Source organism: Nyctereutes procyonoides, unplaced genomic scaffold (genome assembly GCF_905146905.1).
Source record: "Nyctereutes procyonoides isolate TBG_1078 unplaced genomic scaffold, NYPRO_anot_genome, whole genome shotgun sequence".
Classification (NCBI taxonomy): domain Eukaryota; kingdom Metazoa; phylum Chordata; class Mammalia; order Carnivora; family Canidae; genus Nyctereutes; species Nyctereutes procyonoides.
Genome location: NW_026575052.1, coordinates 50051437 through 50058101, shown reverse-complemented (window position 1 = coordinate 50058101; position 6665 = coordinate 50051437).

The following is a 6665-nucleotide window of genomic DNA, read 5'->3' as shown; positions in this document are numbered from 1 at the left end:
TCTTTCCCCCAAATAAAACCACTTTGGGATGAGAGCTGTCCTCAGGGGAGGGTGGAGGGAAACACTTCCTGACACACAGCCAAGTCACCCCCTTCCCCTACCTGCCGCCAGGTTCACACCCTGCTCTCTTGTCCCAGCCTGCCTCTTCCTTTGCATGCTCTGTCTTTCTGCCTTCTCACCTCCACATCAGCCTTAGCCCCATTCATGGGGCAACTCCAAGCTTTCATCACACCTAGGAGCCTCACCCCACCTTGGTTTGTGTGTCAACCAGGTTTTATGGGAAGGGCCTGGAAGATGAAGACAAAAGGCCTGGGATGTTTTGGGACAGTCACTTCCCCTCTCAGAACCTGGGGTGTCCTCTGACCAAAGAAAACAAATCACAATTCAGGCTGGAGTAATTTCAGTAGCTTATTTATTCCCCAAACATCCAATGAATGCCTTTCAGCCTTTCACCCAGCAATAAACAAGACCACCAAGAATGCACTTTCATGAAGCTTCCACTCTGCAGAGAGGGAAACAGGCAACATGTTAAGTAAATAAAAACAGCTCCAGGGAAAGTTCAAATACAATGATACACTATAGGGTGATGTGTCCCAGTGCTTGGGATGACACTTTAGGTTTGGTGACTGATCAGCAGTGTCCTCTCTGAGCATGTGACATCTAAGCTGAAGCCTGAATGAAAAGACAGAAACAGACTTATGGTCATCCATTGCAAAAGCATCCCAAACCATGCAAATAGTTCAAAAACAGAAGTGGAAACAAACTTGGGACATTCAGGGAACAGCAGGAAGGCCAGAAAGGAAGGAGGGATATATAAGATAACGTTGAAGCAAAGGGCTAGTGACAGATGATGGAGGACATTACAAGCCCAGGCAGATGATGGATTTTATTTTCCTATCACTGTGGGCATCAAATGAGATGTTGATGGGAAAGCACAATTATGCAGGATTTTTCATGTACTCCTCCACCTGCTCTCTGGCTGTCAAATACCAGCGACATACTCCTAAGGAAGTAGAGTCCAAACAGGCCACTCCAATTTCTTCAACTGTCTATGGATCTTGAGCAAACTGAGGCTTGAAGACTTCCTGGCCTTCAGCCACCAGTGAGTCACAAAGGGGCAAATCCAGAGCAGAAACCCTGGCATCCTGTTCTTCAGTTCTGTCCTGGGTTCCCTAGCTTCTGGGAACACAGGCTTCATGGGACACTGAGTGTCACTGACTCACTACTAGGCCATACAGACCTTGATTTCAAAGAGGGAGAGGGAGAGGAGCCAGTGGGGAGGAGGTGGGGGAAAGGGGTAATTGTGGTGGGAAAAAAGGGGGAAAGGGAGCTGGAGAGGGAATCAACTTGAATCCTTTCCCCAACGTGGCTGAGATGTCTGTGCCAGTAGATTCGCTCCCCCAAACCGGCTGCGTATCAGCATTACCCGAGAATTCATTAAAGATAAAGAGGTCCAAGCCCGACCTAGTCCTCCTAATTCAAAATCTCCTGGGACGGGGCCCAAGCAGTTATACTTTTGTTAGTAATTATGACATCAGCCAGTGCAGAAGCACTGGTCTGCAGAGTTAACCAGAATAACTTATAGCATCTGAACAAAATCTGAACCTCTGAGGCAGAGGAGCTTTAGGTAATGAAACTTCTGTGCTCAACACCTCACCTGCATTATCTAGCACAATCCACACAATTGCCCTCGGACTAGATATTCCTCCCCATTTTAAAGGACCAAGCTAACACAGGTGAGTAACAGTTCCAGGTCACCCAGTTGGTGAGAATCTAAGCCTCAATTTGAATTCATTTTTTTTTTTAAGATTTTATTTATTTATTCATGAGAGAGGCAGAGACACAGGCAGAGGGAGAAGCAGGCCCCATGCAGGGAGACCAACCCGGTCTCCAGGATCACGCCCTGGACTGCAGGCGGCGCTAAACCGCTAAACCGCTGAGCCACCGGGGCTGCCCCTCAATTTGAATTCTTTCCTTCTTTCCAGGCCTGTGTTCTTAAGCTCAACACTAGCCCTTAACAATCGAATGAGACAATGGCTGCCTTCTCTCTGCTTCTACAGACAGTAACACGGTCAGCTTTACTGAGCCTCAGTGGTCCCCAGTGGTCCTGCAGGGACAGTGATAAGAATCTGCTTCAAGGCTGGAAGGAGGCCTCCGTAGGACAGCAGAACAGCTGGTGAGTGAAATGGGCATACCCTTGAGAGCCAGAAAGCCCAGGGTTCAAATTTTGAATATGCTTTTTTAAAAGATTTTATTTATTTATTCATGAAAGACAGAGAGAGAGAGAGGCAGAGACACAGACAGAGGGAGAAGCAGGCTCTATGCAGGGATTCCAGGACTTCGGGATTATGCCCTGGGCTTGAAGGCAGACACTCAACCACTGAGCCACCCAGGCATTCCTTGAATATGTTATTTTTTAGCTTTCTAACTTAGGACATTTTATTCAACTTCTCTGACCTACAGTTTGCTCATCTGCAAGATGGGAATAATAGTAGTACCTGTTCCTACAGGGTTTTGTGATGGTTCAATCAGATCATGTGCATAAAGCAGAATATGATGCCTGGCACATGGGTAGGTGCTTACTTGGTGACAGTTGCTACTAAGAACAAACACTTCAAAAAAAAAAAATCCACATACACAAAATCCCCAAATGCTCACCTCTTCCTCTCTTTCCTTCCCTTCCTTCAAGTGGTCCTAAGAAGACCCAAAGCTCTGCTGGCTGGGGAGAGGGCACCTCCCTTGAGGCTAGGGTGCCATTAGCCCAGAGTTATCCACACTTAAAAATTGAGAGTTAAGGAGTCATAGTTCCTTGCCCCAGGCTGCCTTCATCCCAGCTCTCTATCCTCAGCTGAGTCAGTGAATCAGGTTGTCTTGGGGGTGCAGCTGATTTGTACTCAGATCTGCCCTTTGGAACTCCTTTGTACCTCCTATGCTGCCTGGGGGCTCCTGGGAGTGGTGTCAGATAATACTTCATGCACACCCAGGGATAAACAGGATTCTCCTGTCTATTGCCTGAGGTCAGGATCCATTTGAATAGGATGAAGACTAGGAATGGATGAGGTGGGAAGGGGGTTTAAGGGAATCAGGAGTCCTCATTTCCAGATGTTGAGGAAAGAATATTTATAATGTGCTTGCTCAGACCTGGATTCCAAGCCATCCTCCTCCATTTCTGGGCCCATTTCTGTGACTTTGAGGGTTAACAGGACTTTACCACTTTGGTCATCCCCTAGCACAGATTCGCTCTGTCATCAGGGAGGGGGCAAGTGATTCCTCACTCATCCATCACACAACCCATCTCACTCTTTAAGCCTTAGGTTCCTCACATGTAAAATTAGAGGTTGAGACAATTGTTCTGTATTCAGGCACTGGCCAGTAAATGTCCATCATGGATTGTTAGCAGGCAAGCTGCTATTCAAAGTCCTGCTGAGACAATTCTATGACAGTGCCTGATTTATGGGGCATGCTAACCTTTCTTCCTGTGCTTCTTTGTCTCTCAATGTGGAGAATAACAATCTACTTAGGGGGTTCTTGTGACCCAGGAGATAGCACCTCTGCAAGTGCTTGGCTAAATGGAGAGCCCTACATAAATAGGTCAGTACTTACTATTGTTACTAACTTCTCTAGGGCTCAACCATGGAGTGAGGTCGCATCACATCCTGTACCAGGAATGTGTAAGTTTGGTTCCTCTTAGAAATGCAATCACAGAGCTGCAATTTAAAAATGTAACCTCGGGACGCCTGGGTGGGTCAGAGGTTGAGCATCTGCCTTTGGCTCAGGGTGTGATCCCAGTTCAGGGACTGAGTCCCACATAGGGCTCCCTGCATGGAGCCTGCTTCTCCCTCTGCCTATGCCTCTGCCCCGCTCTGTATCTCTAATGAGTAAACAAATAAAATCTTAAATAATAATAATAATAATAATAATAATAATTTAACCTTATCCTTTTACTTTTTTTTTATAACAGGGTTGATCAAGACAATGGTTCACAAAGGAAGAGATACTGCCCCCTACGGGTCATTCTAGGAATCTGTGGGGAGTTTTGGTTGTCCCCCAAACTAGGGAGTCCTCAGGCATTTGAAGGAAAAGATGTCAAGTTCACACAAGTGAAAATTGCCCCCCCATTGTCCCATATTCCACATGCTTTTGAGTGTCCTGCCAGACATACATGTGGGTGAAAAACTTGATTATAATCCCTTGAGCCTAGAATCAACTCTAATTTACATTAAAATATAACAAGTGTTTCTACATTGACTTTTCCAGGAATGAAATTAGCATGAATTGGGGCACGTGGGTGGCTCAGTGGTTGAACCTTTGGCTCAGGTTGGATCCTGGGGTCCTGGGATAGAGTCCCACATTAGGTTCCCACAGGGAGCCTGCTTCTCCCTCTGCCTGTGTCTCTGCCTCTCTCTCTGTGTCTCTCATGAGTAAACAAATAAATAATAATAATAATAATAATAATAATAAAGAAGTTAGCATGAATTGTCCATTTGGGTGGTATCTGAGTTGTCAAACAACACACTTGTTCAGTCAGTATTTGTAGCTGTCACATTCAATTTTTTAAAAGATTTTATTTATTCATATTTTAACTGGAAAATACATCAAAACTGGAAAAATACATCAAAATATTAACATGGACAGATTTCTACAAAGGAGAAAAAAGTAAATGTAGAGATAGGATATTCTCTGTGAACTTTATTTCAGGATAGTAAAAGAGTATTAACATACTTCCTATAAAAAGAAAATATTTATTCTGATGGGGCTGAAGACCACTAACACCAGAAGTCTTCACATAAGAAACCTTTCTGTATCCTTTGTAAAATGCTGTTCTCGAGACTATTACATATAAGGTCCCTGGCCAGAGCCTGAAAAAGGTGTAACAACTTCCTCTTGTAGTTAGTTCAGTGTTAGAAAGTTTGACTCTTGTGACTATCTGGCATAGCTATTTCCTTTTACTAGATACTGACAAATATGGAACTCATATGTTCTCTTTTTGCCTCCAGTACCAGAAAGATCACAATTAAGTTTTGATGCTCAGTTGCAATGATTATTGCCTAGCCCAGAATTTTGAGTACAATTATTTCTTTCTTCTCCAATTTGGTTTCATTATGGGTAATCATTTTTTAAATATTTACTTGTATCCATGTCTTTTATTGTCTTTAAGTCTTTGCTGGAAGTAAACAGAGCAGATATAATTAATGTGAAACCCAAAAATCACATACCTGAAGTTACCTTCCCAACATTTCCTAATGTTCAATGCGGGCTTAGAAAGCCTGAGGCAGAGCAGTTTATGGCATGTGCAGGTGGTTTTGTATGGAGACCAGCTTCTCTGATACCTCTTCCTTCTCCCCTTCAAACGCCCTCACCCCTATATTCCAGATGGAGTGTGAGCAGTGTGAGGGAGGAGAGGCGGGCTCCAGTTGTCAGGGCCGGTTCCAAGTGTTGGCTGGATGTTGGTGGCCTAGGGTTAAGGTGGGCGTCAGGCAAGGATATCCCAGCTCCAGGGTCAGAGAAGCCCAGACCTCCAACTGGAGAGACTTTCCCTCCACATTCTTTTTTTTTTTTTAAGATTTTATTTATTTATTCATTCATGAGAGACACACAGAGAGAGGGAGAGAAAGGCAGAGACACAGGCAGAGGGAGGAGCAGGCTCCATGCAGGGAGCCCGATGTGGGACTTGATCCTGGGTCTCCAGGATCACGCCCTGGACTGAAGGTGGCACTAAACTGCTGAGCCACTGGGGCTGCCCTCCCTCCACATTCTGCTAGCATCTTGTCTGAATCCCTCAGAGCAGAGGCTTTGAAGCTCAAGCTGAGTTAGGAAACTGACCCCTTTCTGAGCCCTGGTCCACTAGCCCCCAGCTATGACTTTGGCCAAGGTACCTCAGAGACTCAGTTTCCTCATTCAGAAATGGGACCGGTACTTACCTCCAGGGGCTTCTGTGCTCTTGGAGATGACATGTGAGGTGCTAAGGTAGTGCTTGGAACCCAGCAAGCGCTTGGAAGCCAACAGATGCTGCTCATCCCAGTCAGCCCCAATCCGTGTTCCTCTTGTTCCTGTCTGCTGCCCCCAGCAGGGAGCAATGGAGGCAAGAGTTTTGACTCCTCACTCATAAGCTCAGTAGTCATAGCAAATTGCTTAACCTTTCTGAGTCTCAGTGTTCTTATGATAAAGTGGGAATAATGAAATATGTCTCATTTTTGTGGTACAAGTAAAATTATCAATAGTGGTTATTTTATGGGAAGGGCATTATGAAAATTTATTTTGTTATTTTTAGTTTTAAGGGCATTTTCTGTTTTTTTTCTATAATGAATATGAACTTAAAAATAAATATGAATGATTTATATATCTCAAATCACTTTTCAAAATACGCTTTTTCTAAAAAAAAAAATTACTGGGGCGCCTGGGTGGCTCAGTTGGTTAAGGATCAGATTCTTGGTTTCAGCTCAGGTCATGATCTCAGGGTAGTGGAATCAAGCCCTGAACAGGGCTCTGTTCTGAGTGCAGGGTCAGTTTGAGATTCTCTCTCTCTCTCCCTCTTGCCTTCTGCCCCTCCCCCTGACTCTCTCTCAAATGAATAAATAAAAAAAATTTTTTTAAAGATTTTATTTATTCATGAGAGAGACACACACACACACAGAGGCAGAGAGACACAGGCAGAGGGAGAAGCA